General features: G+C 42.6%; 1 protein-coding gene and 1 non-coding gene across 4 annotated transcripts in view; one reads left to right on the top strand and one right to left on the bottom strand.

The window, feature by feature from the left end:
* The window catches only part of Znf532 (zinc finger protein 532), a 112,855-nt gene that overhangs the window by 77,059 nt on the left and 22,733 nt on the right, over positions 1–13,063 (bottom strand). The gene's annotated exons all lie outside the window — the stretch shown is intronic.
* Positions 12,798–12,935, top strand: LOC122104459. Its single transcript, XR_006146925.1, has one exon. It is a non-coding gene; the product is annotated as a small nucleolar RNA SNORD22 (small nucleolar RNA).

Genomic DNA, 13,063 nt, shown 5'->3' with positions numbered 1-13,063 from the left:
TATTCTCAATCTCAGTGTTTTTAAGAACCTCATCTAGTGAGTGTTTTGTTTAATAAAAGAGGCCGGGTACCCATAGGTCACGTCTGTAATCCTAGCTACTCAGGAGATTAAGTTCTAAGGGTCATGGTTCAAAGCCAGATCTCACAGTAAAGCCCATGAGACTCTTGTCTCCAATAGAGCACCAAAAAAGCTGGAAGAGAAGCTGTGGCTCAAGTGGTACACCATTAGCCTTGAGTAAAAAAGCTCAGGGACAGCGCCCAGGCCCTGAGTTCATGACTGGTGCATGCACACGCACACGTGCACACACGCACACGTGCACACACACATGCACACACACACACACAAATATTCCTTTTATACAAATATAATATATAATAAAAGGAAGGGGAAATAGGGAAGAAAAGCCCTTGGTATATGCATTCTTTTGGGTTATCTATATTCCTGAAAACTGTATAGGTTATAAAATTATTAAATTTAATAATAATTCAGATACATAGGAACTCTTGCTTCAAACTTATCAACTCTAAGAGCACACAAAATGCAATGTTAGTAACAATCGCCCTCTTATACCATTACATTACCAACATCAAAGAGAAATCCCAACCCAGAGAACTTTTTGTGTATCTGTCCAGGCCCTGGGGGAAAAGCACAAAGAAAAAAGAAACAGACTCATAACCTAAGATTGGACCCCAGAACAAAGCCTGCAGTCTTTGAAGGGCACAGACCATGCGCTCTTCATGTCTCCACCTAGCGAATGGTCACATGGGACAAGGCTCTCCTCTCTTTCTAATCCTGCTTTCTAATCTTACTGTGTCAGCCTCTCCTGAGTTCCTTCTGGCCTGTCCAAAACCCTGTCAACATCATATACCTGATTCATCCCAATCGCCTTCAAATTCTTTTATTTCATTAGTCTTCTCAATATTCTTTTCAATAGTTATGTATACCAGATGTTATCTTATTTATTAAATAACTCTAAAGAAGAATGAGGTAATGAGATAAGTAATATAAAAGGCAAACAACAAAAGGCAGGCAGTAGTAGCTCACATGTGTAATCCTCATTACTTAGGAAGCTGAGATCTGAGGATCATGGTTCTAAGCCAGTCCAGGCAGGAAAGTCAATGAGACTATTCTCTCCCGTTAGCCACAAAAAAGGGCAGAAATTGGAGCTCAAGTGGTACAGCACTATCCTTGAGGAAAAGGCTGAGAGATAGAACCCAAGCCTTGAGTCCAAGCCCAGCATGGAAGGAAGGAAGGAAGAACGGAAGGGAGGGAGGGAGGAAAGGAGGAAAGGAGGGAGGGAGGAAAGGAGGAAAGGAGGGAGGGAGGGAAGGAAGCAAGGAAGGAAGGAAGTCTTTCTTCATGTGTATTCTAGGCTACTGGCAGGACATTACAAGAGAATGGAATGGAGAAAAGGGACATAATGAGCTGGCACACAGATGTGGGAAAAGCTGTTCTTTTTTATTTTCTAGCGAAGTGGGTTGCTTAAGGGTTCCGGGTTTGGCCTGGTAGCTTGGCACTCGTTGATCGTTTTGCTAGGACAATATCAGCAAGTAAAAAAAAGGAGAAAGAAGAACTATTTTGGGATAAGGAGGGATTTTTGAAATGTGAGATTTTATCTTAACTTGTTGTTCCAAGATGAAGTTAAGACACACCTCAGATTGTTCAAGAAATAGCAGAGGGTGTAGGTGTGTGTTAAGAGATTACTTGTGTAGAGTTCTCAAGATGGCGACGGGGCAGTAGGGAAACGCCACAGCTCTCTCCAACCAAAAAGAGAGTTCGAGTTCCAACCTTTAATCTCCCCAAGAGACCGACAACAACAAAAAGACGAACACTCAGAGAAAAACCAGAGGTGGAAAATAACAAAAAAAGAAAGAGAGGAAAAGAAGAATTTCAGAACAGAGAAGAGCGAAGACCCCTCCCCCAACCTTTACTGGCCGCGCGGCAGTGCGCCAAGCCGCCGGCCAGCCGGCCCGGCAGGGGCTGCCGGAGCCACAGAGACACAGGGGGCTGCTTGCAGATCACCAGGTACCGGATTGCAGAACAGCAGATCGCCAGGAACAGAGAAACCTACCAGCCGGGAGTCTCCAGGAGGATCCCACCCCACCCATCACTCTCCACCGGAGCGGAGAGGCTCCATCCCGCCAAAGCCGCCCGGCACCAGCAGCGCCACAAAGGGACCTGTCGCGATCGCAACGACCCGGCGGGGGGCCGCCCAACCCAGCCCGCAACCACCCCAACTGAACTCGGACTGCAACAACAACTGACGGACTGCAACAACAACTGACGACCTACAGGGTGAGTACCCATCAGGGGACAGGGAATCCATCAAGGGAGACCAGAGCTGGAGGGAATCCCCAGACCCTGACCTAGACTCCCTACCCCAACACCCGGACCACAGGACCCACTAAAACTGGGAACTGTTCGAGAGCCCCACCAGCCGGTGGAGCACACTCTGCTGGCCAGGCCAGAGCAAGAGCGCCCCGGGAAGGGAGCTTAAATGCTCAAGCCAGGAACAGTGCCCCTGGGTCAAGACTACCAACAGTAGAAGAAATTTGAACTGTGTCCTCCAGGCTGCATAACCAAGGTGGTATACACATTAGCACAGGCCTAACGAGCGCGCTCCAGGCTGGGGCCGGAACCAGGCCAGGGGACCGGCGCCTGAACAAAGCAAAAAGGGTCAGAAGTGGGGCTGTGGCTCAAATGGTAGGGTGCCAGCCCTGAGCTGAAGAGCTGAGGGACAGCACCCAAACCTAGAGGTCAAGCCCACAACCAGCCCAAAACAAACAAAAACACATCAGGAGCCCATAGCAGACTCCAGTATTTGGGAGAGTGCATCCAGAGCATCTGATCCTCCCAAGAGCACCCGCAGGAGCAAACACAAGCAGTCTAGGCTGCTCAACCCTTCCAAAGGCGGGAATTGCTACAGCAGAGAGCTGAGAATCCTAAGTGAATAGCAGCTGGAAATAGGCTCCCAACAGAATCCAGATCAGACACAGACTCTCTCTACCAATAGAGAATCAGCAACCAAGCAAAGACAGACACACCAAAACAAGATTGAAGAGCAGTCTCCTGAACCCCCATGCGAAAATCACAGAGAAAAATCACAAGGTTTACCACTACCCAGGACAGCAAGCTCACCTCAAAAGCCAGCAGCCACGAAGGGGAGAGCCCCAGTGGGAGCAAAGCAGGAATGGAAGACAAAAACTACATCCAAGGGTTGCTGGAGGCAATGACTCAAGAAATAAAGCGAGAAATGGATCAGAAATTGAAAGAGCACAAGGATGAACTATCAAAAGATATACAGGATATCAAACAAAAATTGGATGCAAAAATAGAAGCTGCACAAACCTCAGTAAGAAGTGAGATAAACGCCAAATTAGAGGTAATGCATACTGATATCACCTCATTGAGAGGTGAGATCAGTACTCTGAGAACCAACATTGAATCCATAAAGGGATCCATTTCCATCATGCAAACCACAATAGAAGCCACGGTCAACAGAGTGAATGAAATGGAAGGTAGAGTGTCAGATACAGAAGACAGAATACACCAACTGGACCAAAAAGTGACAGATATGGAAAAATCACTCAAATTAAACCAAAGGGAAATTCAAGAGCAAGCAGATAATGCTAAAAAATTTAACCTTCGCATAATCGGAGTGGACGAAGGTGAGGAATTCCAGAGCAAGGGAATGCAACACCTATTTAACAAGATAGTCAATGAAAATTTTCCCCACCTCAAAAACGACCATCTTAACTACATCACAAAAGCTTATCGAACACCCAACAAGCAAGATCCCAGGAGAAACACTTCTAGGCACATAATAGTAACAATGATGGATCTGAATAATAAGGAAACAATCCTGCATGCAGCAAAAATGAAGAAGGAGCTATACTACAACGGGAAAAAAATTAGAATCACTGCAGATCTCTCCACACAAACAATGAATGCAAGAAAAGCCTGGGAAAGCACCATACGAGCCCTGAGAGCCAATAACTGCCAACCCAGACTGATATACCCGGCAAAGCTAGCATTCACATTCGATGGAGAACTGAAAACTTTTAATAGCAAAGAAAAACTAAATGAATACATAAACATTAAGCCAGCATTACAAAGAATTCTAAGAGGGGGGACACAACCTGAAGAAAGCAACCAGGAACTGGGACCTGCCCCAAACAGGCATTACTCAAAGTCTAACTGAGCAAGCACAGGAGGAAAGGAAAGAAGAAAAACTTAGGAAAACGGAATGGCAGGGACAACAATGCATCTCTCTATACTTTCTCTTAATATAAATGGGCTGAATTCGCCAATTAAAAGAAAACGAACTGAGGACTGGATCAGAAAACAAGACCCATCCATCTGTTGCCTTCAGGAGACCCACCTCTCAGCCAAACATACAAACAAACTCAGAGTGAAGGGGTGGAAAAGGATCTACCAATCAAATTCCCCCAATAAGAAAGCAGGTGTAGCTATCCTGATATCTGACAAAATAAACTTTTCATTAAAATCAGTACAGAAAGACAAGGACGGACATTACATATTAATAAAGGGAACAATCCAAGAGGAGGATATAACCATCATCAACTTATATGCCCCAAATATCGGTGCACCCAGATATGTTAAACAAATGCTCTCAAACTTACAGAATAAAATAGATCCCAATACGATAATACTAGGAGACTTTAACACGCCACTCTCACCAAAGGACAGGTCTACCAACCAGAGGATTGGCAAAGAAGCTACCGAATTAAGTGAGGCCATACTTCAAGCGGAATTAACTGACATCTACCGAGTATTTCACCCTAAAACAACACAGTACACATTCTTCTCAGCAGCTCATGGAACTTTCTCCAAAATAGACCATATCATAGTTCATTCAAGGAACTTAAGCAAATACAAAGGGATCGACATAATCCCCTGTATCCTATCTGACCACAGTGGAATCAAGCTAGCTCTCAATAACAAAGCATACCGCAGAAATTTCTCTAATACATGGAAATTGAACAGCACACTCCTTAACAAGGCCTGGGTAACAGAAGAGATCAGAGAAGAAATAAAGCATTTCCTAGAACTCAATGAAAATGAAAACACCTCACAAAGAAACTTGTGGGACACAGCAAAAGCAGTCCTGAGGGGCAAATTTATTGCCCTCAGTGCCCACATCAAGAGAATGGAGACAGACCAAGTAAATAATCTCATGTTGCAACTAAAACAGCTAGAAAAACAAGAAAAAATGGGACCTAAAGCTACTAGACGAAGCCAGATAACCAAATTGAGAGCAGAGATTAACCAATTAGAAAATCAGAAAACCATAACCAAAATAAACCAAACAAAAAGCTGGTTCTTTGAAAAAATAAACAAAATTGATGGCCCGTTGGCAAGATTAATTAAAAAAAGAAGAGAGGAAACCCATATTAATAGGATTAGGGATGCCACGGGAAACATCACAACACGTACCCAAGATATCCAAACAATTCTAACAGACTACTTTCAAAAGCTATACTCTCTAAAGGAAGAAAATCTGGCGGAAATGGATGCATTTTTAGAGAAATACAAGTTACCCAAACTGAGCAAAGAAGAAGTTAACCAATTAAATAAGCCAATATCCTATAACGAGATACAGGAAGCTATCAAAAGTCTTCCAACAAAAAAAAGCCCAGGACCAGATGGATTCACAGCAGAATTCTACAAGACCTTTAAAGAAGAACTAATACCCATACTCCTCAAGCTCTTCAGAGAAACAGAGAAGGAGGGAGCTATCCCAAACTCATTCTACGAAGCCAATATCACACTCATCCCCAAACCAGGCAAAGACCCAACCAAAAAGGAGAATTACAGGCCAATCTCCTTGATGAACACAGATGCAAAGATCCTTAACAAGATTCTAGCTAACAGAATCCAGAAACACACAAAAAAAATAATACACTATGATCAGGTAGGCTTCATCCCAGAGACACAGGGATGGTTTAACATACGTAAGTCAATAAATGTAATCCAGCATATCAACAGAGCCAAGGTCAAGAATCACATGATTATCGCCACAGATGCAGAAAAGGCCTTTGATAAAATTCAACATTCATTCATGCTAAAAGCTCTGGAGAAAATAGGAATAGAAGGAACATTTCTAAAAACAATAAAAGCCATTTATGACAGACCAATAGCCAATATTATACTTAATGGGGAAAAGCTACAACCAATCCTCCTAAAAACAGGAACAAGGCAAGGATGTCCACTGTCTCCACTCCTCTTCAACATAGTCCTAGAACCCTTAGCCAGGGCAATAAGGCAAGAAAAAGACATTAAAGGGATCCGCATAGGGAAAGAAGAAGTGAAACTATCCCTTTTTGCAGACGACATGATACTATACCTCCACGATCCCAAAAACTCCATCCCCAAACTTTTAGAAATCATAAGTCACTTCGGCAAAATAGCAGGATACAAAATAAACCCACAAAAATCAGTTGCCTTCCTATACACTGATAACGCACAGGAAGAGAGGGAAATAAAGGGAGCAACCCCATTCACAATAACCTCCCAAAAAATAAAATATTTAGGAATTAACCTAACCAAAGATGTAAAAGAACTATTTAATGAGAACTATAAAAAGTTAAAGAAAGAAATTGCAGAAGACACTAGGAAATGGAAAGACCTCCCATGCTCCTGGATAGGCCGACTTAATATAGTAAAGATGGTGATACTTCCAAAATTAATATACAAATTCAATGCAATTCCTATTAAAATCCCAATGACGTACATCACTGAAATACAGAAAACAGTCCAAAAATTTATATGGAACAACAAAAGACCTAGAATAGCCAAAACAATTCTAGGGGATAAAGACAATATGGGAGGGCTATCCATGCCGAACTTCAAACTCTACTACAGAGCTATAATCACAAAGACAGCATGGTACTGGCACAAAAACAGACCCGAAGACCAATGGAACAGAATAGAAGATCCAGATATAAATCCACAGGCCTACAGCCAGCTGATATTCGACAAAGGAGCCAAAGACATACAATGGAAGAAACACAGCCTCTTCAACCGCTGGTGCTGGGAAAACTGGGCAGCCACATGCAGAAAACTAAAAGTGGACCCCAGCCTATCACCATGCACCAACATCAACTCAAAATGGATTAAAGACCTTAACATTAAACCTGAATCTCTGAAACTACTGCAGGACAGAGTAGGAGAGACACTTGAACTAATAGGCACAGGAAGGAACTTCCTGAACAGAGTCCCAGGGTCACAACAAGTTGGAGAGAGACTCGACAAATGGGACTACCTTAAAATAAAAAGCTTCTGCACAGCTAAATCTATCGCAACTAAGCTAGAAAGACAACCAACTAATTGGGAAAAAATATTTACCAGCAATATATCAGACAAGGGGTTAACATCCTGTATATACAGGGAACTCAAGAAACTAATCCCTCCCAAACCTAACAAACCAATTACTAAATGGGCAAGGGAACTAAAGAGGGACTTCTCAAATGAAGAAATAAAAATGGCAAAGAAACACATGAGGAAATGTTCATCATCCCTGGTGGTGAAGGAAATGCAAATAAAGACAACCCTGAGATACCACCTTACCCCAGTCAGAATGTCCCACATCCACAAATCAGCCAACGACAAATGCTGGAGGGGATGTGGAGAAAGAGGAACCCTATTACACTGCTGGTGGGAATGTACACTTATACAACCACTTTGGAAAGCAGTCTGGAGGGTCCTTAGAAAGCTAAAGATTGACCTCCCTTACGACCCAGTCATACCACTTCTAGGCATCTACCCTGAACAACAGGAACCAATATACAAGGACACGTGCACCTCCATGTTTATTGCAGCACTGTTCGCAATAGCTAGGATATGGAAACAACCTAGGTGCCCCACCACAGATGAATGGATCCAAAAATTGTGGTATCTATACACAATGGAATATTATGCAGCCATTAGAAATGACAAAATAATGGCATTTGCAGGGAAATGGATGGAGCTAGAAGGAATCATGTTGAGCGAGGTAAGCCAAGAACGAAGAGACAAACGGTACATGGTCTCCCTCATAAGTGGATGCTAAATCCAAAAGGTTAGTGATACGACAAAACTAACAGGACTTAAGAAACAAAGAACTCCCGCTCATCTGGTGGAACCACTACTAAATATCCTCATGCTGCTGATCACAAATATGGTATATAACATGTGAACACTGTTATATATTACAGACTGTGGTAGACAATTTGCTCCAGGGAAGTTAGAATGAACTTGTGACTTTGAAATTATGTAATCATTTAATCACAATCAAAAAAAAAAAAAAAAGAACCTCGGGGAAGGGAGGGAGGGAGGGGATGGTAGGGGGAAAACAATGGAGGGGGTAACAATGTTCAAGAGGAAGTGTACTCATAACCTCACTCATGTAACTGTGACCCTCTGTATAGTAGCTTTACAATAAAAAAAAAAAAAAAAAAAAAAAAAAAAAAAGAGATTACTTGTGTACTGTTACTCTTCGTTCAAAGTCTTTTCAATGGTCACTCTGTGTAAATATATAAGATATATCTTACTTTCTTTAAACTAGCCAGTCACAAGCAGGCTGTGAACCTGTGCCTGGCCAGTTTGAGCACAGAAGCAGAGCCTCTGTGTTAGGAATAGAGAAGCCCACCGGCTCTGTGTGCTTGCTTCACAGGTGTCTGGCTGATAGGGCACCTTTCTGCAAAAATAAATTTTGCCCTCATGACGCCCCTATACAACACCCCGAGCCACTTCTAACACGAGAACAGAGCCCTGCATACAAGGAAAGAAAGCCACCTCTACTCCACACACACAAGTCACCAGCATATTCATGTTCAGATATTAAAGAAGAGTCAAAGGTCAAGTAGCTAAACAAAGTTTAAACTGGTTCTTTACCACAACACTTCCCCATTTTCAGTCTCTTATGTGATCTATAATGTATTAATGTGCTTTTTTCCCCCTTCAACTTGGCAAAAGAAGGTCTAGAGAATAAATTGTTCACCAGGATCTAATCTCCACACCCTTTCACCCCTACGAGCATCACAGGACCTTGCTTGTGCCTTGGGAAATACTATCTTCAAGAAATGGGTCTGCTGGTTTACTGCCAAATGCAGTGCTCAGCCAGCCAGGCCAATGACCTGGCTACTGCTAAGTACAGGGCCACTGATGCCTTCTGTGATTGGCTCCCTGGTGGACAATCCAAGCTGAGCAAGCCAAGGTAGTTTAAGCTGTAGCAAGAACTTACAGAGAAAAGCTCAGCAGGAGCCTCTGCCAATGGCCCGGTATCATAGCAATGTGGTGTAAGTTTTGGCAGTTTTCTTTGTTCATTCCTAGAAGATTCAACTTGCTAACTTTCCTGAGTTCCACATACTTAAAAGACCACAAACTGTAAATTAAGGTTAGTGACTCACATCTGTAATCCTAGTTACCCAAAAGGCTGAGATTTAAAAGACTGCAGTTCAAAGCCAGTCTAAGAAGAAAAGTTTTTAAGACTTTATCTACAAAATAATGGGGGGAGGAGGGGCTGCGCCGGGGAGCTGGGCTGGTCAGGCACTGATGGTTTACACTTGTAATCCTAGCTACCCAGGAGGCTGAGAGCTGAGGATCAAGGTTCAAACCCAGCCTGGGTAAGAAAAGTCTATGATATAACCAGCAAAAAGACAAAAGCAGAGGTGTGGCTCAAGTGGTAGAGCACCAGCCTTGATTTAAAAAAAGCCAAGTGAAAGTGTGAGGATCTGAATCTAAGTCCCAATCAGTATCAGAACCAAAAAAAAAAAAAAAAAAAAAGCCAAACTGGAGGTATGACTCAAGTGGTATAGCACTAGACATAACCAAGCAAGTTAAGCAAGCACTGAGTTCAAGCCTGGTACTGGGAGGACAAAAAAAAAAAAAAAAAGATTACAAACTCTTTATAGTAGCCCCTAAAATTTTAACATACACTAATCTCTACAATACCCCACGGTCAGAAACAATACAAATCTAGACAAAAGTGTCAAACTATCTAGGTGGAAAAAAAAAACTTGGCAGGTAAATGCTATTAAAATGCAAGGAACTCTGTAATGTCAAGGACAGTTCTGTGTATAATAAAAATGGAAGAGGAAATCAAGCTGCAGGAAAAGCAAATAAGCAAATGATGATCACTTCCTTAAGGAAGAAGAAGGTCAAGATGCACACAGCCAGCACCTTAATCCCAGGATGAGCCACAGCTCAAAAGAATACATTAATAAGAGTAGTATCAGTTATTTAAGCCCTTCCTAGACAGTCTTTCAGTTTTCAGTGGCAAGAAGAAAATCACATCTGCGTGCTTCTATATGCAAGTATGAAAGAATGGTGGATAAATGAGGGCAGACAGCCATCAACCTGTTCTAGGACAGAAATAGCTAGCAGAGCATCTCTTCCTCCGCTAAGTGGTGGGCATTTGGAAAATGGTTCTTCTACCTCACTACCAACATTAAATTCGGGACAGGAAAATGTTCGTGGCTTTCCTGAAGAATCTGAAAATGGAGGAATCATTCAAGCAATCTACACACAACTAATCACCACTCTCTCAGCTTCTTATAGAAGCATAAAACCCTCTATAGATACTCAAAATAGAAGCTTCAACTCAAGTTGAAGCTGGGCACCAGGAGTGCCTAACTGTAATCTTAGCTACCCAGGAGGCTGAGATCTGAGGATCACAGTTCAAAGCCAGCTGGAGCAGGAATCATGAGACCCTTATCTCCAATTAATCCCCAGAAAACTGGAAGTAGCCCTGTGGCTCAAAGTGGTAGAGTGCTAGCCCTTGATTGAAAAAGCTCAGGGACAGCACCTAGGCCTTGAATTCAAATCCCACAACCGGGGTGGAGGGGGGAACAAAAACAAAAAGAAAGAAAAGAAATAGTATAGATTTGTTACTTGGGCTAACCTCAAACTACAATCCTCAGATCTTAGCCTCCTGAGTAGCTTGGATTACAGGCATGAACTACCAGAGCCCAATTTTGCCATGTTCAAATGCACCTTTCTTTAATTACTGAGTTATATTACAAGAGTAACACATGTTCTTTTCCTAAACTTTGAGACCCACAAGTTCAGCGGCAGAAGGCAAAAGCCTTGGAGAGGCCAACTCACCAGACAGAAACTGGTACCATTTGGGAAAGAGATCTCTAAACACATACGATCATAAATACACACACCCAGCACTTGAACACCCTAAGCTTTGACACATACATGAAGTGCACACCTGTGCACTCTCATCACAGCGACAGACATGCTTCTATATCAACTCAAACATACAAAGTTGTTCAAAAGTACTCTTTTAGGAACAAGGCAATCCTCACTATATAGTTAATGTACACTTAAAAAATAAAGACTACCCTTTTATATTCAGATTCTGGTATTTCCAAGCTGTTTTTTAAGGCAAAGTAAGGATCCCAAGAGATGCGCCTTCACGAATTCTGGCAAAAGCAAGAACACTTCAAAAAATAACCTTTAACACATACAGTGTTGAATTTCACCCATTTGCTTTAAAATCCTGAACATATATTTTAAACTCAGAGGGTAAAATGAAGGGTTAGAGAACAGGAGGGAACAGAGACATTAAAATAATTTATTCAGGTTCTTAAATCACAACCTTTATGGCTGCAGGTGGAGCTCAATGGGACAGTACTTGTCAAGTATGTGCAAGATCCTGGTTTTGATCCTCAGCAGTATGAAAAATCATAACCTTGATGTCTACCATGTGCCCAGGAACAACTTCCATCACTCCATCCATCATGACACCATCTGAGGGCTGGGAATGTGGCTTAGTAGTAGAGTACTTGCCTAGAATGCATGAAGCCCTAGGTTCAATTCCTCAGTACCACACAAGCAGAAAAAGCCACAAGTGGCACTGTGGCTCAAGTGGTAGAGCACTAGCCTTGAGCAAAAGAAGCTCAGGGACAGTGCCCAGGCCCTGAGTTTTAGCCCCAGGACTGGAAAAAAAAAAAAAAAGACACCATCTGCTATGGATTTCACAGTGCACTAGACTTGCCTTTGTGTCACTACATACTGGATGGATTCCCTTTTTTTGTTGTTGTTGTTGGTCATGGGGCTTGAACTCTGGGCCTGGGCGCTGTCCCTCAGCTCTTCAGCTCAAGGCTAGTGCTCTACCACTTGAGCCACAGCGCCACTTCTGGTTTTCTGGTGGTTAATTGGAGATAAGAGTCTCACAGACTTTTCTGCTGGGGCTGGCTTTGAACCATGATCCTCAGATCACAGCCTCCAGAGTAGCTAGGATTATAGGTGTGAGCCACCAGCACCCAGCTAAAAAACTCTTTCTTTTTTTTCCTTTTTTTTTTTGTCAGTTGTGGAGCTTGAACTCTGGGCCTGAGCACTGTCCCTCAGTTCTTCAGGTCAAGGCTAGGGCTCTATTTGAGCCACAGCTCTACTTCCTGTATTCTCATTTTTATCCCCTCACTTTCCTAGGATCTTAGCCTAAAAGAAATCTTCCAAAACGCAAATCCAGGAAAGAATGAACCAGAAGCTCATCATCCTTAGGAAAGAGAGCACATTGGCCAAAGGTGGTACGTGGCAGCATGCTAGATGAGAAGGAAAATGGCAAATTCAACAACAAGGAAGGGTGATCAGAAGGACAGAATGAGACAGGCAGCTTTCCCTGGGGTGTGGTGCACTGAAGCACTTGCCTAGTATGCACAAAGCACTGGCTTCCATCCCAGCCCGGAAACAGAGAGAAAGAAGAGAAAAAACACTGAAAGATAGAAACAATGATACAAGGCATTTTCAGGCTATGCCACTATCAATATGATAATGAAATAACCAATTTCCAATGGAGAAAAATTCACAAGGCCATACCTCCTCTGTCCTAGCTCTAAAGCCCATAAAGCTGAACCCACTAAAGCTGGCTAGGGTAAAAGAGGAAAAGAAGTATCACCAGAACTTCTGCACATGGCAAAGGGAAGAATCATGACTTACTAAAACATGTGGCTATTTTTTCCAGGTCTGAAGAAAGAACAGAGTACATATAAATGTAGCCCAAATCTTGGAAGACATTAAAAGGGGAATTTTCAGATCCTTCCTTGGCCAAGAC

This window comes from Dipodomys spectabilis, unplaced genomic scaffold (genome assembly GCF_019054845.1).
Source record: "Dipodomys spectabilis isolate Male_0828 unplaced genomic scaffold, ASM1905484v1 ptg000024l, whole genome shotgun sequence".
Taxonomy (NCBI): Eukaryota; Metazoa; Chordata; class Mammalia; order Rodentia; family Heteromyidae; genus Dipodomys; species Dipodomys spectabilis.
The sequence above is the reverse complement of the archived record's forward strand: the minus strand, read 5'-3'. Positions and strand labels throughout refer to the sequence as shown.